This window comes from Chlorocebus sabaeus, chromosome 8 (assembly GCF_047675955.1).
Source record: "Chlorocebus sabaeus isolate Y175 chromosome 8, mChlSab1.0.hap1, whole genome shotgun sequence".
Taxonomy (NCBI): domain Eukaryota; kingdom Metazoa; phylum Chordata; class Mammalia; order Primates; family Cercopithecidae; genus Chlorocebus; species Chlorocebus sabaeus.
The window spans coordinates 66,545,789-66,568,605 of record NC_132911.1 but is presented as its reverse complement, the minus strand read 5'-3'; the positions used below and the strand labels follow the sequence as shown (position 1 = coordinate 66,568,605).

The following is a 22,817-nucleotide window of genomic DNA, read 5'->3' as shown; positions in this document are numbered from 1 at the left end:
TCCCCCTCCCAGCTGCTTTCATGGGCTGGCATTGAGAGTCTGTTGCTTTTCTAGGTACGTGGTGCAAGCTGTGAGTGGATCTATCATTCTGGGGTCTGGAAGACAGTGTCCTTCTTCTCACAGCTCCACCAGGCAGTGTCCCAGTGAGGACTTTGTGTGGGGGCTCTGACCCACATTTCCCTTCCACACTTTCCTAGCACAGGTTCTCCATGAGGGCTTCACCCCTGCAGCAGACTTTTGCCTGACATCCAGGCATTTCCATACATTCTCTGAAATCTAGGCAGAGGTTCCCAAACCTCAATTCTTGTCTTCTGTGCACCCTCAGGACCAATACTGCATGGTAGCCTCCAAGGCTTGGGGCTCGCACCCTCTGAAACAATGGCCTGAGCTGTAACTTGGCCTCTTTTAGGCTTGGCTGGAGTGGCTGGGATGAAGGGCACCAAGTCCTGAGGTTAAACATAGCAGGGGAGCCCTGGATCTGGCTCATTTTTTCCTTTTAGATCTCTGTGCCTGTGACGAAACGGGCTGCCATGAAGGTCTCTGACATGCCCTGGAGACATTTTCCCCATTGTCTTGGGGATCAACATTTGGCTTCTTGCTACTTATGCAAATTTCTGTTGCTGGCTTGTATTTCTCCCCAGAAAATGAGTTTTTCTTTTCTATCGCATTGTCAGGATGCAAAATTTCCAAACTTTTATGTTGTGCTTTCTCTTGAATGCTTTGCTGCTTAGAAATTTCTTCCACCAGATACCTTAAATCATCTCTCTCAAGTTCAAAGTTGCACAAATCTTTAGGGCAGGGGCAAAATGCTGCCAGTCTCTTTGAAGAGCAAGAGTGACTTTTACTCCCATTCCCAAAAGTTTCTCATCTCCATCTGAGATCACCTCAGCCTGGTCTTCATTGTCCATATCACTATCAGCATTTTGGTCAAAGCCGTTCCACAAGTCTCTAGGAAGGTCCAAAGTTTCCCACATCTTCCTGTCTTCTGAGCCCTCCAAGTCTCTAGGAAGTTCCCAACTTTCCCACATTGTCCTGTCTTCTTCTGAGCCCTCCAAACTGTTCCAACCTCTGCCTGTTACCCAGTTTCAAAGTTACTTCCACATTTTTGGTTATCTTTACAGCAGCACCCCACTCTTTGTGGTACCAATTTACTGTATTAGTCCGTTCCCACGCTGCTATAAGGACATACTCAAGATTGGGTAATTTAAAAAGGAAAGAGGTTAAATTCACTCACAGTTCTGTGGGGCTGGGGAAACCTCAGGAAACTTATAATCATGGCAAAAGGGGAAGCAAGCAAGTCCTTCACAGGGCGGCAGGATGGAGAAGAATGAGAGCCAAGTGCAAAGGGAAAAGCCTCTTATAAAACCATCAGATCTTGTGAGAACTTACTATCATGAGAATGGCATGGAGGAAACCACTCTAATGATTCAATTACTTCCCACCAGGTCCCTCCCACAACATGTGGGGATTATGGAAAGTACAATTCAGAATGAGATTTGGGTGGGGACACAGCCAAACCATATCAAGCACCAAGTGGGCTCTTGAGGTTCCCAATTCCAGGTCTTGGCTCTTAGACAGTATTTCTTGACTTGCTCTGAGTCAAAGAAGAGTCCACTGTGCTGAAAAGAGAGTTCTAGGCCTGGAAGCATTCACCGCAGGCTGACTGAAAAGCCCGTGGGCCTTAAATAAACGTTGGTGGTAATCAGACATTACTCACCACAGGCTTGGGTGGTGGTGACCAGTGGGAGCAACACCTCCGCATGTTGAAAGTGAAGGGAAAAGTGGGAAAGATTTTTTCTTGTTGCCTTGGTGTCAGCTGAACCACAATAAAAAAGAGCACCGGTTGATACCTAAGGTTTGTGACTCCAGGGACTGGCTGCCAGATAGCATCTCTGAACCTAACTGTGATCAGGGGACACTTGAAGCCCTGAAGGTTGAGATAAAAGCCTGGATTGTTTCACCACCAGCTGATTCTAGAACTCTAGAAACGTGAGTTAACAAAGGCAATATCCAGGCAGTGGTTACTGTGGACCTTGGGTGAGACCCAGTGTTGTGCTGGCTTTGGGCCTAACTCGGTGCAGTCCCCATGATGGTGTCACCCCTTTCCCAGCCCTAGAAGCTCTGTTCAGAGAGAAAGACTCTGTTTATTTGGGAGTAAGTAAGGGGAAGGAACAAGAGTCTCTGCCTGATAATCCAGAGAATTCTTCCAGATCTTATCCAAGACCACAAAGGCAGTACTTCCAGGAGTCATCAAGATCCTTAGAGTTACTGGGCGTGGGGTTCCCCCTAAGGCAGATATGGCTGCAGTAACCAAAAACTTAGATAACAACACCCAAGTCGCTTTGGATAACTGGAAAGCCTTCCCAAGAAGAATGGGCACAGACTGCAAATACTACCATAAATGCCTAATTCTTCAATGCCTCAATAGTGATAAACATCCACAAGCATCAGGACAATCCAGTAAAACATGCATTCACCAAATGAACTAAATAAGGCACCAGTGAAACATTATGGAGAGATATGTGAACTTACAGACAGAAAATTCGAAAGAGTTGTTTTGAGGAAACTCAACAAAATTCATAATGACACAGAAGGAATTCCGAATCCTATGAGATAAATTTTAAAAAGATTGAAAAAATTTAAAATTATCAAACAGAAACTCTGGAGTTAAAAAATGCAATTGACTCACTGCAGGGTGCATAAGAATTTTGTAACAGCATTGATCAAGCAGAAGGATTAGTGAATTTGAAGAGAGGCTACGTGAAAATACACAGCCAGAGAAGACAAAAGAAAGAATACATGAGAATAACACATGCATGCAAGATCTGGGAAATAGCCAGCCTCAGAAGGGAAAATCTAAGAGTTCTTGGCCTTAAAGAGGATGTAGAGAGAATGAGAGAGAGAGAGAGAGAGAGAGAGAGAGAGAGAGAGAGAGAAGCGTAGAAAGTTTCATCAAAAGAATACTAACAGAATTTCCCAAACCTAGAGAAGGATATCAATATCCAAGTACAAGAAGGTTATAGAACACGAAGCACATTTATCCTAAGTAAGTCTATCTGGAGACATTTAATAATGAAACTGCCAAAGGTCAGGGATAAAGAAAGGATTCTAAAAGTGACAGGAGAAATAAAACAAATAATATTCAATGGATCTCTAATACACGTGGCAGCGGACTTCTCAGTGGAACCCTTACAGGACAGGAGACAGTGTCAAAAGAAAAATAACAACAGTTAACTGTTATTATAGAATAGTGAATCCAGTGAAAATATCCTTCAAAGATGAAGGAAAGAGGAAGACTTTTCATAGACAAACAAAAGCTAGGGATTTCATGAACACAAGACCTGTCCTACAAAAAATGCTAGGACACTCCCCTTGTCAATGCTTCCTCTGCACCCCTATGGTTCATACTTCCAGTCAATCTCAACAAAACATCCAATTTCTAGAAAATATAGCATTTGACCGGGCAACATGGCTCATGCCTGTAATGCCAGAAATCTAAGAGGCCAAGGCGGGTGGATCAGTTGAGGTCAGGAGTTCGAGACCAGCCTGGCCAACATGGAGAAACCCCGTCTCTACTAAAAAGACAAAAATTAGCTGGGCGTGGTGGTGTGGACCTGTAATCCCAGCTACTGGGTGGGGGCTGAGGCAGGAGAATCACTTGAACCCAGGGGGCAGAGGTTGCTGTGAGCCAAGATCACACCACTGCACTCCAGTCTGGGTGACAAGGTGAGACTTTGTCTCAAAAAAAAAAAAAAAAAAAAACAGAAAAGAAAAAAGAAAAGAAAATATAGCATCTACCACACAGGAACTCGCACAACTGACCAGCCTGAATTGTGATCTCTTATTTTCCCTTCATTACTGAATAAACAAAATAAAACAAAAAAAAGTTCCTCCTCTCATATAAGCCACACTCTCTACTTCTGCTGGAAGTCTTAGCCCCTCTATGTTCAGGAGCCTTGTCTTATATACTGTCCCTCTCTCTCCTGTGTCATCCACACTGTCTCCCCTATATTAGACCATTGTCTCAGCTTTTAACTCTGTGAAAAAGCTTGCACATCTCTGAGACAATTCATGGTTCCTCCTTACTTCAAGCATGTTAGCTGATGTTTCCATAATGACTCTCTCCATTTCTTCAATGCTCTTGCATCCTGGAACTTAAAAGCTGGCTTTTCTATGTCCTTCATTTAGGCAGATACTTACTGAGAGCTGACTATGTACCAGGCACCATTCTAAGGTGCAGTTAATGAGATTCACACATTCTAGTCATCAGGAATTATACCAAAAGCTCCTTTGAGAGATCACATAGTCATTTATACTTTCAAGGTTTACCACATTCTCCATTCTCTCTTCTTTTATACCATTGTTGCTTGTTTAAGCAAATCTCATCACTGAGTATGTATTTCTCTCTCTCTCTCTTTTTTTTATTTTTATTTTTTTTGAGACAGAGGCTGGCTCTTACACCCGGGCTGGAGAGCAGTGGCATGATCTCGGCTCACTGCAACCTCTACCTACCAGGTTCAAGCAATTCTCCTGCCTCAGCCTCCTAAGTAGCTGGGATTACAGGCACCCACCAACACTCTCTGCTAATTTTTGTATTTTTAGTAGAGACAGGGTTTCGCCATGTTGGCCAGGCTGGTCTTGAACTCCTGACCTCAAGCGATCCACCTGCCGTGGCCTCCCAAAGTGCTGAGATTACAAGCATTAGCTGCCACGCCCGGCCCTGAACATGTATTTCATGCCTTAAGTTTATCTTCTGAAAAAAAAATAATGTAAATATCTCCAGATAATAGAAACAAAAAAAGTTGAGTAGTTTTATACCATATAAATGTTGCCAATATTTTTTTTGTTTGTTTTTTGAGACGTAGTCTTGCTCTGTCACCCAGGCTGGAGTGCAGTGGTGTGATCTCAGCTTACTGCAACCTCTGCCTTCTGGGTTCAAGTGATTCTCCTGCCTCAGCCTCCAGAGTAGCTGGGATTATAGGCGTGTGCCACCACATCTGGCTACTTTTTTGTATTTTTAGTAGAGACACAGTTTCACCATGCTAGCCAGGATGGTCTCGGTCTCCTGACCTTGCGATCTGCCTGCCTCGGCCTCCCAAAGTGCTGGGATTACAGGTATGAGCCACTGCTCCTGGCCTATAATTTCTTATATTAAACATCACAACCCACTCTGATTTTCAAGAAGATATATTAGAAATTTCTGAGTAATCAAAATAAAGACAATCACAACTAAAACAGGACAGTAACAGTTCACTCTGCTAACAGTGAACACGCTACAGTTTATTGCTGCAAGGCACCAAGTCCAAATACTAAGTGAATAATCTCCCTATTGAGCCTTGTAAAGTGTTTGTTTTGTCACCATTCTCACTTGGAAATTTTTAACTTACTACCATGTACTTTGAGTCATGTCATACCATTGATACTAGAGATTCAACAGCTTACATGAAATCTGCCTATGCAACGGAAGTCCTTGCAGAACTGCCAAAGCTCTAGCTTTTAATGTTACTTGCTTATTTTGTGGTTTAGATTTGCTTTTATTTTTATTTCATTTATTTTTACAAAAGTTTATTCTTAAATGTGCAGCAGTCTCCAAGATGACACTTCATTCTAACTATAGGTGGCAAAGGATGTTACAGCAGGAAATTCAGATGTTTAAATAAGGTTGGAATCCAGGGTCGCCATGGCCTCAGGCACAAGAAACAGCTTGCTTTTTTACCAGATTTCTTAATTCCATCTGAGACCAGGGGGCCCTTCCCTGCAGCCTCTGCTTTTAGCTCCTTGAGTTTCTTCTGCTTCTCTTTCTCGTTATGCTCGAAAATGTTATCTCCTCGTCCATCTCCTCAGCCTGCTTCTTGGGCTGTTTTGGGGGCTTCTTGCCAGCTTCGTGGCCAGACATGATGCCTGCGCCCCTTTCCCACCAGGTTTACCCTTGTGTTAAGTTAATGTCCATGTTGGTATGGAAAATGATGTATAAGGATGGAATTCCATCTCAATTTGTCTCCACCTGCACAAACATAGATGGCAGCATAATCTTGACATCCAACTCCGCAACTATTAAAGTTTCCCTGATTTTTATAAGTTCTGTGCTTCCCACATCCAAGCTGCTTCTGCTCCCTTTGTTCTCCTCCTGCTTGCCTTTCTTCCTTCCTTTGTCACAGTAGCACAAGACAGCTGATCCGCAGGATTCTGGCAGATGCCCTAGCGCCGACTCCAGGGCAATGATGTGAATGTAAACCAGCATCTGTAGGCGCTCGTTACAAACTGTAGGTAATTGAGAGTTAGCCTTATATAAAATTTATCATCTATTTTCCTAAGACTGAGGAGCAGGGAGTATGATCTAGTGGATAGAGAACTAATTGGGAGTCAAGAGACTCAGATTCCATTCTGAGTTCCATTATAGTTGTGGTTTCTGAATCTGAGCAATTAGAGGCAACCTCTACTTCAACTGTCCTCCCTATAAATTGTATATACTACTTATCACTACAACTCTCTGCAGAATTTGAAAGATCTAAGTGAGTTATTACCTGTAGAGTGGCTTGTGCTCCTGAGGAAAACAAAGTACATACTTCAAGATAGAATTCCTTTAATTTAAACAAAATAAACAACTCTAATATTATCACATCTTTGTTCCACCAACAACAACAACAAAAAAAGGTGAATTTTAGAAGCTTTGGTTTGTTGTGCTTTTTTTTTTAACGGAAAAGATAATAAAAGGCACAAATGAGATGGTAAAGTTTATTTTCTACTCTAATTAAATATCAGGATGGTAGCAAGGATCAGTGGTCCTTCAAGTACTGAGGCCAGTGGCATTCCTATTAAACCTTAAAGCCTTAAAGATCTGGGATGGCACCACTGATAACAGACACACCACTTCTGTACTGGGAGAGTTTTAAGATGATTCCTCTAGAACACCCCAAAGAACACCCCAAATATCCCAATAACTTAAATAATATTTTGTTGGCATCTGTTGTGCACAGTAAATTGTTAAAACCTGTATGTATCTCACTGCCTGCTCAAGGGCTTTTGTCCTTTCTCCCTCTGATGATCAGCTGAGGTCGAGGAAGTTCAGGCATCACAATCACTTGGTATAACAAATACCAAAGTAAGTCGTTATAACCTGGTACCTGGAAAATAAAGCCACAGTAAGAAGTTCCTCTGAAGAGATAGGTAGGAGACATTTTCCTAATAGTGATTAACACAAGAAAAGTTACAGGGGAAAAATCATGAAGAAAGTGTCATAGGAGTAAAGTGTAAATTTTGTAATTTGGTTTGGCAGAATAGACAGGGTAAGTAGGGCTAAAATGATCAGTTTATTAATTAGTAGAAAGTTAACACACACATCAAATTTATTCTACTATAAATTAAGAGCCACAATTGTTTAAGCAAATAAGTGAAATAAAAATACTATGATAAACCCATTGTTATCTTAAGCTATGAAGTACCCAGGAAATACCCTGTCCTTTTAATACAAGGAATATCTGAGAATTAATTCTGTAAATTAATGTATATTACTATATAAACTGACTTTGTAAAAAAAAGCCTAAGCTTTTCACTGTATAATTGTCTTGAAGAGCACTGATACACTGAGAATAGACTTAGGCACCAGGTTGTGGCCTAGCCGTACAAGAATGGGGCTTTTGAGGGGACTTTTCTAAACTGTGATGCCTAAGATTCTAAAGGGAAATAATCACACAAGGGAAGCTTCTATAACGGAAGCAATCGCCTTTGTGCATAAGGGTCTTCTGAGGATAAAAATAAAGTAGCTCTAAGACAGTGTGTGTGTGCATGTGTGTGTGTGAAAGATAATTAACACTAGCCATTACACTAAAGGATTATTAAGGTTTTCCCTGTAAGTACTGATGTCTGTATAGTGTGCTATTAAAATCACATGGTAGTACATTTCTAAAATCCTCCTTTTCCTTCAAAATAAATTGCCACATTTCTATAATTCTGGTAGCTCATAAAGTAATAAATCTGGAGACTTAAGAATCACTATATGGGTGATTTAAATACACATTTTAGAATTTTTTTAACATGAAAATTCATCAGTGTCTTTGAAAGAATAATTAACATGTAAAAATAGGTATGCAACTACTTTTTTAATAAACAGAACCTCTATTGATCAATTGCTCAGGTATTTCTATCTGCTAATATGTATATCTAATTGAGCTGTATATCTACTTACCACTTCAGAGAAGCTTCTTAAGATATCTATTGAATTAAGATATATGTGTAATTAAGATATGTATCTAATGAAGATAGATATCAGGATATATATGTATGTGTGTCTATATGTGGATGTGTGTAGAACTTTGGATAAATATCTTTATTAAAATTGAAAACAATGTTCCAGAATTTACATAAGCAACTACAAAAAAAAAAAAGAAAAACCTCTGATATTTAGATATTTAGATATAAATAAATTCTCTTGCTTCAATAATTTTAAATCTCTACAATGGGACCATCCTCAATTTGTCTGTTTCATATACTTTTTTCATGAATTCTTAAAAATATTACCAAATACACAGCGCCTCTGCCTGGCCTCCGCCACGTCTGGGAAGTGAGGAGCTCCTCTGCCAGGCCGCCCAGCTGTCTGGGAAGTGAGGAGCTCCTCTGCCAGGCCGCCCAGCTGTCCGGGAAGTGAGGAGCGCCTCTGCCAGGCCGCCCAGCTGTCCGGGAAGTGAGGAGCTCCTCTGCCAGGCCGCCCAGCTGTCCGGGAAGTGAGGAGCTCCTCTGCCAGGCCGCCCAGCTGTCCGGGAAGTGAGGAGCGCCTCTGCCAGGCCGCCCAGCTGTCCGGGAAGTGAGGAGTCCCTCTGCCAGGCCGCCCAGCTGTCCGGGAAGTGAGGAGCGCCTCTGCCAGGCCGCCCAGCTGTCCGGGAAGTGAGGAGCGCCTCTGCCCTGCTCCCGCACGGCCTAGGAAGTGAGGAGCGCCTCTTCCTGGCCGCCCCACCGTCTGGGAAGTGAGGAGTGCCACTGCTGGGCTGCCCAGCTGTCTGGGAAGTGAGGAGAGCCACTGCCCAGCCGCTGCACCCTCTGGAAAGTGAGGAGCCTCTGCCAGGCCGCCATCCCATCTGGGAAGTGAGGCGCATCTCTGCCTGGCGGCCGCACTGCCTAAGCAGTGACGAGTGCCTCGGCTCAGCCGCCGGGCCCCACCGTCTGGGAAGTGAGGAGTGAGACTGCTTGACCGCCTCTCTGTCTGGGAAGTGAGGAGCGCCTTTGCCTGGCCGCTGTGCAACCCTCCAAGTGTGATCTTTATGCCCTCCCCAGGTTTGCATTTTTGACATTAAAGTTTACTTCTAAATTAAAAAAACAAAAATTACTAAACACAGCAAGAAAAAAAAAATAGTAACTCACCAAGAACAAATGTAATTTTTCCCATGTGTGCACAGCTGGTTTAACATCCAAAGGTTAATAAATGTAGTATTATCTAAATGTAACATATCTAAACATATTACCTAAATGTAACAAAGAGAAAAACTGTAAGATTATCTTAGTAAAGGAAAAAAACCATTTAACAAGATTCAGCACCATTCATGATTTTTAAAAAATGCAATGAGAAATGGAGGAAAACGTCTTTAACCCGATAAAGGGTATCTACGAAAAAGGTAAAACTAACTTCATATTTAATGATGAAAAACAGAATATTTTCTCCTGAAATTGGGAAAAAGGCAAAGAATGTCCACTCTCACCGCTGCAAGTATAGCAAGACAAAAAAAAAAAAAAAAAAAAAAAAACATGAAAGGCACATGTTAGAATGGAAGTAACAATAGTGCATTTATTTGCATATGACATGGTGTATGTAGAAAATCTTAAAGAACCTAATATAAAGCTTCCTAAAGCTAATGAGTTTAACAAATTCTCAAGATATAAAACTAACATGCAAAAATCAACTTTTTATACACTGGAAATAAACAACCTGACAATAAAATCAAATGTTAACACGTACTATAAAAAGAAAAACACTTAGAAATAAATTCAACAAAAAGATGTGCAATGCCTGTGAGCTGAAAACTCTAAAGCTTTGCTTTAAAAAGTTAAAGAAGGCTTATCTAAATGGAGATATATACTTTTTTATTAATTTGAAAATTCACCATTTTTAAGAGGTCAGTTCTAGAATTGACTATAAATTGAATATATTCAGAATCAAAATCCTAGCAGTGTCTATATAAGAATTTGACAAGCCAATGTTAATATTTGTACGGAAAGGCAAATAATCTAGAATAGTTTACTTTTTTTTAATAAAAAACAAAATCAGATGAATCAAATTAGCTGGTATTTAAGATTTACAATAAAAGCACTCTAAGGAGTATGAGATTGGCATAAAGATTGACAAATAGATCAATTAAAAGGAATTTTGAGTCCAGAAATATACCCACAATTATTATGTTGTAGATGGATTTTCAATAAAGATACCAAGGAAATTCAATGAAATGAAGATTGTGTTTTCAATAAATGGATTCTGAATAAATGAATATCTCTGCAGAAAAAAACGCTGACCCTTTCCTCATACTACACACAAAAAGTACACAAACCTCATTATCAACTTAAATATAAGAGCTAAAACTATAAAGCTTGTAGAAGAAAATCTGGGATAAATCTTTATGAATTTCCTCAATACCAACCATGGAATATTACATTACAAATGAAAACACTTTAGTTCTTTAAGAAAAATCGTGGGTATTCAATACTCTGGTGTCTCTTCATAAACTAACAATGTTTCCTTTACATTTTCCACTATCTATGACCAGGGATTCTACTGATATTTAAAGTAGACTCCTGCACTGTGTTAATCTTTCGTAACCTTTCACTTCAACTTTCATGCCAATAAACCAACACTGCTGCACATTGTCAACATGAAGATTTGTGCTGCTGTTACAGTCCAGGAGACTGAGAATGCTGAATATAAAATTAATTTTCCTTATCTCCAAGTCATATAGTTTATTTATAGTATTTTTGAAGAGGGTGGTTAAAATATTTTAAAAATTCTGATCTGCAGTTTTAAAAGATGATGAGACCATATGAATTATAATGATAAAAATGGAAAGACAGTTACCAAAAATATTTGCTTCTCTGTTCATCTTGACAAACAGATGCAACACTTTGACAGCTAATCAACACAGGTTTTCTTTTTTTCATACTATCTCTATCCTGTTCCAGAATGACCTATTAATTTTAATTGCTTTGCTAGGCTCCCATTTAATGGTTCAATGAATATAATACATTTATGCTTTTCTTTGCATAATGAAGTGGCCAGGTAAGCGAGATAACTTTTTGAAGTTAATACAGCCAAAATATAAATATAGCCAAAATAAAATATAAAATAAAAAAATATACAAAATACAGCAAAAAATTTCAATATTTCAACTTCCCATTACTACTAGTAATAAAACTTATCTAAATTATGTTCATAAACTTACAAATTGGCAATAAAAGTGAGCTTCACTCCACTACAGAAATCTCCTTCAAATCATGCACATTTTTGAAAGTTTATAGTTAGCAAAATGCTCTTTATAATGATATAATAAATGTATTTCTCTTTGTTATATGTTTATGTGGTTTTAAATTATTGTGAAGCCAAGTGATTGCCAATAAACTTAACTTCTACTCAGAGTAAAATGACCATTTCAAAAGCATGGAGTTTTCCTACACATTTTTTTCATAGTCTTATTCTATTAAAATGTTGAGATATTTGGCAGCTCTGATATTTTATCAATTTTTTTCTTCTACTAAACACTTTTTAGGGCTTTAATTAGAACTTTCTTATTTTGTCTAGTGAATGTTTTATTGTTGTTGTTGTTGTTGTCATTGAGAGAGGGTCAGAGATTAACACACCAAAGATAAATTATTCCAGTTGAGACAGAATGAGCCGAGTACCAATATTATTTAGTGAAACATGACAAGATGTGTGTGACATTTTTGATACTATGTATATTTCCTAAATGAGTCTAATATTTTTCACAAACACACACGTGCGTGCGCGCACACACACATTCATCTTCATAATGAATTAAACAATGAGAGATTTCAAAAACTTAGATAACGTTTCTTATTATCCATTGTGATCTGCAAATTGTATTTCAAAAACTGCCATTTGCCCTTACTTACATCATTTCCTTTATTTTCATAAAGTCTATTTTAAAATAATATTACATATGCTTTTCATTTCTTATCCAGAGAATCTCATAACTTTCCTGCTTTATTCCATTTCTATGTATCTTTTCTCTTCTTCCTTCATTGTGCCCATATTACTTGTCCCTATTTAAATGCTGCCTTTTTATCTAGTTCTTATCTTTTATCTATTTTTCTAACTCGCAATATAATATTAAATGCTCATCTTTCTTATTTAATGTTGTCTTATGACTTTGACCTTATTTCACAGCTGGAATTGGATCTTTGTTTTCCTCAGCTAAATTAGTACCATTTCACTTATATGTCTTCTACAGGACTGTTTCAAATAAAAGCAGTCCTTTGACCACTAAGGCTACAAGGGAGACTTGGTTGTAGAAAACAATTCAGGAAAATTCCTAGGATACCAAAAGATAAAGTACATATAGTTTTGAGTTTTACATTTAAATATTTAATCAATCTTAAGTTATTTTTTGTATATGGTATAAGGAAGAAGTCTAGTTTCAATTTCTGGAAGACAACATTCTGGACATAGGAACGTGAAAAGATTTCATGAGGAAGACACAAGCAATTGCAACAAAAATAAAAATTGACAAATGGGATATACTTAAACTAAAGAGCTTCTGCACAGCAAAGAGAACTATCAATAGAGTAAACAGACAAGCTACAGAATGGGAGAAAAATTATGCAAACTATGCATCTGACAAAGTTCTAATATCCAGCATCTGTAAGAAACAACAAATTTACAAGAAGAAAAGCAAACAGCCCTGTTGAAAAGTGGGTAAATGGACGTGAACAGACGCTTTTCAAAAGAAAACATACATGCGGACAACAATCATATGAAAAAAAGCCCAACATCACCGATCATTAGAGAAATGCAAATCCAAACCACAATACCATCTCACACCAGTCAGAATAGCTATTATTTAAAAGTCACAAAACAATAGACGCTGATGCGGTTGTGGAGGAAAAGGAATGCTTTTACTCTGTTTGTGAGAGTGTAAATTAGTTCAACCATTGTGGAACACAGTGTAGTGATGCCTCAAAGACCTAGAGGCAGAAACACCATTCAACCCAGCAATCCCATTAGTGGGTATTATCCAAAGGAATATAAATCATTCCATTATGAAGACACATGCATGTTTATATTCATTGCAGCACTATTCACAATAGCCAAACATGAAATCAAGCTAAATGCCCTTCAGTGATATACTGGATAAAGAAAATGTTGTACATATGCACCATGGACTACTATGCAGCCCTATAAAAGGAACAAGTTCATGTCCTGTGCAGGAACATGGATGGAGCTGACAGACATTACCCTTAGCAAATTAATGCAGGAACAAAAAGCCAAAGAACACATATTCTCACTTATAAGTGGGAGCTAAATGATGAGAAGAAATGGACACATAGAGTGGAACACCACCCACTGAGGCCTATTGGAGGGTGGGGAGTGGGATAAAGGAAAGTATCAGGAAGAATAACTAATGGGTACTAGACCTAAAACCTGGGTGACAAAATAATTGTACAAAAAACCGCATGGCACAAGTTTACCTATATCACAAATTACCAGTATAACAGCAATACCAGCACATGTACCCCTGAACTTAAAACAAAAGCTAAATTTTAAAAAAAGAAAGAAAAAGGTACATGTGTCTACACAGGTGACTTGTTCTCAAGACTGCCTGTCCCCAAAGAGGCAATAAAGGCAAAGTATGCTGTCCGTTCAGTTCAGTTTGGACTGAATGCCCATTATTCTCAAACACAAAGAGTAAAAAACATCAACAACAACAAAAACTAGATAAAACAACATTAATTATCTAAGATTAGGCACTACTGCTACTGAGCCCTAAATGACACCCAGGATGCCTGGACACTTAATTGCATTCTCTACCAAACTGTATCAGGAAGTCACATAACAAACAGTTACTCTGCGTTTTTTGGAGTGCAGAAACACTGAATCATCCACCCTTCATGCCCACCTGTATGTACTCCTGTACCCAGGTAGGCAACATAGATCCACAGACTTACTCAGTTTTCCCTTTCTGCAAATATATTTATTGTTAGATGTCAGAAAGAGCAATGGGATAATTATTCAGTGATATTAAACCTTTTCTGTACCCTAAAAAGCAGGGAGCCCAGAGAAGAATTCCCTCAGTTTGATGTGACAGCGGCTGCCCTGAGATGGTCAGACAGAGAGACCTTTCTCTCTTTTCATTTCCTACCTTGGCCTTAATATAAAAGTCATGTTTTCCAGCACCTCCTTTGCTCTCCCAATTCGTTCCATTTCAAAACAGCGAAAAGACTAGGTTTTAAATGTTCTCATCACAAATAAATGATAGATATTTGAGGTGATGAATATGCTAATTAACCTGATTTGATCATTCTACCATGTATACATATATTGAAACACCAAATTTTACCCCATAGATATACAAAAATACTATTTATCTAATAAAAATAAAATTAGATAAAGTATATGTTATGACATTGCAACTCTTATTTTCCTGTAGATGAAGTTATGTTCAGGCTGGCTTTCTAGTTTCCATGCAGCAGCTCTCCCTTCCCTCTCCAGGACCTCCACGCAGACAGGCTGGCTGCCCTTCAGTTTCTCTACCCGCAGAAAAGCACGTGAGCTCAAGATGGGTGGCTCCCTGGAGGCCTTGCTCTGGTCTTCTTTACATTTTTACCACAGAAGCCTGTATTTGGGTCTGTGAGGCACTGGTCTGACCCACTAATAAAGCTGATGACCCAATTGCTTATTTGACCAGAGTTTTTGGTCAACTAGAGATTTTATTACAACTGGAAACACTAAAATCCTGGAGGCCAACAGTACACCTTACAATCACCAGCACGCATGGCAGAAGGGAAAGCCCAGAGACCCGACAGCAGTCAGAGCTGGCTGAAATCCCAATTTGGAGACATGGTAATTAGAAAGATATGTAATCTCAGTCTGGTGTCTTAATTTTAAAATTAGGATAATGCAACTTTGATGGATGTTTTAAAAAACTATTTAAACGTGGTTGTTTTAGATCATCATGATTGTCAAGTGTCTAAAGTAGCACTTGGCATTATCAGTATTATGGCCAGGGTTTGATAAAAGTAGCCAATTAAATGTGAACTTTAGTTAATCCACATATGCTTGGCAATCCTGCCCATCCCCGTTTGTTACCACGCATTACCTTTGCTAGGGCCTGAATAAGCAATGACCAAGAATTCCAAACAATTTTTTCCTTAGCTTTGTTTTTCAAATCATGAAATAAATCCATGCTTCAAATATAATCTTCAACTATTAAATTGGAGGTAGCTAAATTTTAAATGAACAAAGACAAGGCAATCTAACAGGTTTTATATGTTAGGAATAATCAGATATAAACATAATCTGAAAAATAAGAACAATTTTTGGGTCCCAAATATATTTCTAAAATCTAAGGCCTTTCATGTAACAGGTGGATTTTCACACCAATATTTGGAAGGTAAATGTTGATTCACATGAAACAGATATTTTAATATTTTTTAGCAGCAAGTTAGTAAATGGTGGCCTATAACTATTTAAAATAAAACATTTTGGAAAATTATTTAACTGTATTAAAAAGCCAGTTACACTCCACAATGTCATTACATAGTAAGGCATATGAGTGAAATTTACCCATGGCTAAAACCACCATGGCCTATGGGAAGATTTTTGAAAATGAATTCTTAAAAATTCATATAAAAGGAAAATATTTTTGTTGCAGGATATTTACTAAGATAACAAGAAGCCATCAGCAGAGTTTTTTGCTTTTCCTTTTTCAAGATAAGACAGAAAAGCACATTGAAAGGCATGTTTGAAATTACATTTACTACCAATCTCACTGTAGACTCATGGAATATTACAGGTGAAAATCACTGTAGATTTAATCTAATCTACTGCCTTCATTGTAAAGATAAGGAACATGGTTAAGTGACTTTCTCAAACCACTAAAGCATCACCAAAATATGTACCAACCTGGGGAAATGTTACCACGATGGAAAAGTTACTGCATCTTTCTCCTCCAAATTGGGGTTAGGATCCTACTTAACAGAAACTAAAGTGATGATGAACACACATGATCTATTCTTTCATATGTCTTATGTGTCTTGCATAATATAATGGGTCCTTTCTGAATGTAAGCATCAATGCTGAAGGTAAGATGAACTGCTGAGCTTGCTTCACATGGCCGTTCAACGTGGATGGGTGTTTACATGCAGAAAGCAGCTGACAGTGACTTAATCAAAGGTCAAAAACGGCAGCCTGCATGCTGAATCTACCACAGTTTTTTTTTTTGGCAACATTTTTATTTTATCAGTTCTGTGTTTGAGATAACAACTCCATCAGAAACTCTAATATTCCAGCTTTACTGCAAAACCACATGGGCCCTTTTACCATGTGGCCCACACTCCCATGTGGCAAGATTCATTTCATTAAACTAAGCAGTGGTTGATGATTCCCTGATTTTAATGGGACAAAAACTCCCTTATTTACTACAGGATATACCATTTCCTGTTGTATGACACTCATTCAATTATGTCAACTGTCTGGCCTGGCCTGGGTAGTATTTGTGACTATCTGAAGAGATGATCCTATAAATTAATAAAACACTGTACTATAGTCAGTATGACCTTTGATGTTTATCCCAATTCTTTAAGAAGTATAATCTATTATAAAGTGCAGGGGACTCATGACTTTCTCTCTCTCTCTCTCTCTCTCTCTCTGTCTCTCTCTCATACATCAATTTGGAAACACCAAGTGTACTATTTCACTGGGTCCTCACAATAACATGGGGGTCAATTGTATCAGTTGTATAAGCCACATTTTACAGATGAGAGAACGGAGACTTAGAAAGGTAAGATAACTTGCTCATGGCCATAAATTACATGGCAAAGCTGGTGGTCCAAGTCTGGTTTTCTAAGACCAACGGGCATTTAACTGTATCCTGCTGCCTTACCATGTCACCCATTCTAATAATAATGTGTATTTCAATAATGCTTTTAACTTTGTCCTTAATAACAATATTAGATTGCAAAGCAAGATTTGTCGCATTAAAATTCCTTCATGTATTCATTATTTTTATTGCTCATTTTATAATTTATTTTAAAAATTAGAAATAAATCAAATAATTAACTTGCAATCATACATTGAGGTCATGGAACAATAAGGAACTAGTATTCCTATAGGAGAGAGTCATGTTCTTCATGTTCTTTGTACTTTAGTGTTTTTTGCCTAACACTGTTCTTTCCAGATACTCCAAGGATAATCATAGTTACTATTTATGAAATGACTGCATTTTATTAGGAGCTTTTCATTTTTAAACATTTTTAGTTTTGAAAACAATCCTAAGAGGTGAGTATTGTTATAACTACTTCACAGAGCAGCCAACTGAGATTTGAAGAGAGTAATAAGCCATTTACCTGATTTCACACAACTTGCAATGTGACTTTCTCACACGTGCTTTCAAACAGTGGAGTCATAACTCTGGGGGTTGTCCAAGTGACTCTCTTTGGCCCATATATAGCAACAAATTAGATGTAAGTAAACGTACCCACAAGCAAGAGAGGAGAAGTCTCAGTACACGAGCACTTTTGTAGCCAGTGCTTTGGGAACACTGAAACCATCATGTGGAGGAGCCCATGCTGCTGTTGGAGAGGCAACATAGAGAAAAACTGGGGCTCTCTGGCTGATAGCCTGCTAACCACTAGTTCTAGGAGCAAAACCATCCTAAAGTGTTGAATGGATGAACAAACTATGGTGCATGTACAGATGCATTTCACACATACTGATGCACACAGTAACCTATGAATCTCAGATTTTTTTCTGATAAGTGAAAGAAGCCAGACCAAAACACTGCATACTGTAGATGCCATGTATACACCATTATGGAAAAGGCAAAAGTACAGGAACAAAGAACACATCAGTAGTTCCAAGGAGTTAGAGATGTGAAAGCGTTAGACTACAGATGGACAATATGAGGAAACTTCAGGGTGCCCATCATAGAACTATTCCGTATATTGATTGTGGTCATGCTATATAATGTTATGCATTTGCCAAAATTTATAGAACTGTAACTAAAATGAGTAACTTTTCTTGAATATAAATGAAAACGAAATTTTAAAATACGTCCCTTTCCCCACCTTCCCCATGTTAACTGCGAAACTGTGTGAGTTGGTGGATTTCAAAGTGGAATGATCCGGATTATTTAAATATTGGATCTGTATTTTACTATTTGAGTTATTTAAGTAATCATCATTTCTCTGAGTTTCAGTTTATAATATGAAAAATGGAGAGAACAATACCCACCTTAGGCTTCCACATATTCATCTGTGATAGAGTTGAGTCATACCCTCCAGGGTTATGATGAGAGTTAAATGGGATAATGTTTGCAGAGGGCCTGGCATAAGTAAGTACTCAATAAAGGGAAATGATGATGTTGCAGAGGATTATGATAATGACAATGATGATCTCCATTTGGGAAGCACTCTTTGGAGAGTATTTATTCCTCTGGGAAACTGGGGGGACTTGCACTCCTGATTCTAAATTTACATTGTGTCATCTGTTTATCTAAAAGGTCTTCATGTCCTGTAGGTGATGAGACTTTCAACAAATGGAGGGTCCCAAAATAAATAAATTCCATAGATATCTACTAGACACTTATTACATACAAAACACTATCAAACAGGAGTTCTATGTAGTAATTACAATGATAATATCTAAGAATTTTTTTACAACAAACTACAATATCTTATACATCCTTGATTTATACTAGATTTAGGAGGTCCCACTGTAATCATACTCGTTACCTCTGAGGTCATCCTTTGGGAACTGCAGTCCCTGAACTCTAAAGCTTTATGGAATTCTAGAGTCTTTGCATAATTTTTAAGTGTACACTGCTTATATTATGTCAGTTTCCTTGCCTATAGCAAATTCTTAGAATCAAGAAAAGTGTCTGAAGACACAATCTTTGGATCATGCTCAAAATACAATCGACTGTTGAACGATATGGGCTTGATCTGCCTGGGTCCCCCTATATGCATACTTTTTCCAATAAATGTATTTAAAATTATTTTTGAGATTTGTAATAATTGGAAAAAATTCACAGAAGAAAATTGTAGCCTAGAAATATTGAAAAAATTAAGAAAAATTGGTTATGCTGTGAATGCATATATTTAGATATTTATCTATTACTATTATAAAATATGTATGAATCTTTTATAAAAATTTAATATTTATTGAAATTTAAGCAAACAAACATTTATGGACCATAGATGGCATCATTCAAAGTCAAGAGAAATGTACACAAATGTAAACATGCAATGTTAAATCATAACTGCATAACGTTAACTATATTAACTACTGCACTACTACAATAAACTCATAGCCATCTCTTATTGCTATCAATTGTTCTGAGTATCTGCTCAAAATGCCATGTGACGCTAATCATCTTCACATGAGAAGTTCATCTCCTCAGTAAATAGTGTATCACAGTAAAAAGTGATCGCCCATAGTTTTGCATATTTTTCATCATATTTACTGCAACACAGTAAACCTTGAGTAGCACCATGGAATCCATACAAAGTGCCACTAGTGATGCTGAAAGTCCTTCCAAGAAGCAGAGAAAAGTTATGAAATTACAAGAAAAAGTTGAATTGCTTGATATGTACCATAGATTGAGGATTGCAGATATGGTTGCCCAACATTTCAAGATAAATAAATCCAGCCCAAGGACCACTGTAGAAAAAAAAAGAAAATTCATGAAATTGTCACTGTACCTAAACCAGCAGGTGAAAAAACCTTGTGCTTTTTGCAAAATACATACTCTCTTGTATTGAAAATTTAGCTTTTATGTAGGTGCAGGATTGCTATAAGAAAGTCATACCTATAGACTCTAAATGATTTGAGAAACAGAACAGTCATTAGATGACAACTTAAAGCAAAAGGAAGGTGAAGGACCAAAAGTTGGAGAATTTAATGCCAGAAAAGGATGGTTTGATAATTTTAGAAAAGCACTTGGCTTAAAAAACTGTCAAGATAACAGAAGAAGCATGTTCTTCCAACCAAAAGGCAGCAGCAGAATTTCAAGGTGCCATTAAGATAATCATTGAGGAGAAACATCTGCCTGAACAGGTTTTTAATATGGACAAAAGTGCCCTATTCTAGAAACAAAAGCTACAAAGAACATTTATTAGTATGAAATAAAAGTGAGCACCAGGATCTCATGCAGGAAGGAAGAGGCTAATTCCATTTTTTTGGCAAATGTAGTTGGGTTGATGACCAGGAGTCCCCTTATCTATGAAGTTGCTAACTCCAAGCATTCAAGGGAAAAGATAAACACCAGCTTTCAGTCTTTTGGTCATACAAAAAGGCCTAAACAATGAGAATCATTTTTCTGGATTGGTTCCATCAATGCTTTGTCCCTCAAGTGAAGAACTACTTTGCCAGTAGGAGACTGTCTTTTAAAGTTCTTTTGGTATTGAGTAATGTCCCCAGTCACCCAAAACCCTTTGAGTTCAACAACAAAGTCATAGAAGTGATCTACTTCCCCCCAAACACAATGTCTCCAATTCAGCCTCTGGATCAGAGGATTATAAGGACCTTCGAGGTTCATTAAACATGGTACACTATGGAAAGGATTGTCAACACTATGGAAGAGAACCCTGACAGAACATCATGAAAGTCCATGAAGATTACACCATCAAAGTGGCCATCATTATTATAGAAAAAGCTCTGTTCAGATGTTGCACATGACTTCACAGGATTTGCGACAGAGCCAATCAAGGAAATTGTGAAAGAAATTTTGGATATGGCAAAAAGGTGGAGGGTGAAGGGTTTCAAAATATAGATATTGGAGAAATTAAAGAGCTAACAGTTACCACACCAGAGGAAAAGACAACTTGAAGATAAGAGCTTCCAAACCAGTGCCAGGCAATGAGGAAGGAGACACAGAAGAAGCAGTGCCAGAAAACGAACTGACATTAGACAAATTGGAAGAAGGGTTCCAATAATTAAAGGTTGCTTTTACTTCATTTATGACTTTAACCCTTCTTTGATATGGTTAATGAGACTAAAGAAAGTGGTGGAAGAAAGTTTGGTATAATATAGAAACATATTTAGAGAAATGAAAAGCAAAAAGACAGAAATTATTATGTATTTCTGTAAAATTATACCAATTTCTGTAAAATGATGCCTGCCTCTAGTTCCACTTCCTCCACCTTTTCCACCTCTTCCCCCTCTGAGACAGCAAGATCAACCCTTACTTTGCCTCCTTTTCCTCAGTTCACTCAATGTGAAGGTGAGAAGGATGAAGACCTTTATTAGGACCCACTTAATGAATAGTAAACATATTTTCTCTTCTTTATGATTTTCTTAATAACATTTTGTTTTCTCTAACTTACTTTATTATATGCAAAATAACTGTATACACTATACAGTCATACTATACAAGATGCAAATGTGTTAACTGACTGTTTATGTTAACCATAAGCCTTCCAGTCAACAGTAGGATATGAGTAGTTAAGATTTTGAAGAGTCAAAATTTATATTTGGATTTTCAGCTGTGCAGGGACCCAGTTTCCCTAATCCCTGGGTTGCTCAAGGATCGGCTGTACTAAAACAAAGTACTAGCCCACATCTGAATGCTGTACAGTCCCAAAAGACAGAGGGCATTACTTTAGTAGAAGGAGCAAGGAGGAGTCTCCAGCACTCTGACTCCTCCAACCAAAGAACTTTTAAACTTAGAATTGAAGGAATTTAACCAGAAGTTAGAAAAAGGAAAAATTAGCCTATACATGCAGATTGGTAAAAATATTAAGAAGATAGTCATGCCTAGGGAAGAACTCATTGAGAGTTATACAGTCACTGATATTAACCAATTATCATGTATTGGAAAGAACATTAAGCTAGTAGTTAGGAGAACTGAGTTCTAGTCTTGTCAGTAGATCAAAGTCTCTCCACTCCATCTATTAGAGTCCTAGACTGGAGTGAGTCTATTCAATGAAACTATTTAGAAAACTGGCCATTTTACCTACTATGGGGCAGGCTTTGGGAAAAGATGTGCCTTTATGTGGCTAAATACCACCTAATTTCCTTGTTCTAATATACGTAGGTATATGTGTGTGTATGTATATATATCAAAAGTACCATCTAGTCAAACAGTACAATCTAAACCCAAAGGATAAGCTTTAGAGAATAAAATAGTAAAGGGTAGAGAATAAAATAGTAAAGGGCATCCCTTTATAAAGAAGATTTAAATGCGTAATCAATGATTTAGGCTAAGAGTAAAATTTTGGCTTGAATTTGATTGACAGGATAAAAATGTCTTGGTGAATGGAGAAGAAAACTGATTCTCAGTATTTTAAAAAGTCTTCATACAAAGAAAAATAGGTAAAAATTTTAATTACTGGAGAACTTATCAATGACAAGGGAAGGAAAAAGCAAACTGATTAATGATCCATGCATTCAGAAACAATAAAGAGTCTTGGAAAGTATGGAAATAATACTTTATTCACTTTTATGATTCTGGAAAATGTAATATGAAATAAACCATAGTTAATTTATGTTTTTAATTGGAAAACCAAGTAATTTATGTTTTTTAAAGCAGGGATACTCAAAAGTACATCACAATGGGTTTTCTCAATAGACCCCATAAGAAGTAAATTATAAAGTCCCCATTTGTGCT

The 22,817-nt window shown here is 37.7% G+C and overlaps 1 protein-coding gene and 1 pseudogene across 4 annotated transcripts in view; both read right to left on the bottom strand.

The window, feature by feature from the left end:
• The window catches only part of NKAIN3 (sodium/potassium transporting ATPase interacting 3), a 764,304-nt gene that overhangs the window by 624,636 nt on the left and 116,851 nt on the right, over positions 1 to 22,817 (bottom strand). The window lies entirely within an intron of this gene.
• LOC119624923 (translation machinery-associated protein 7-like) lies at positions 2,401 to 7,466 on the bottom strand (annotated as a pseudogene).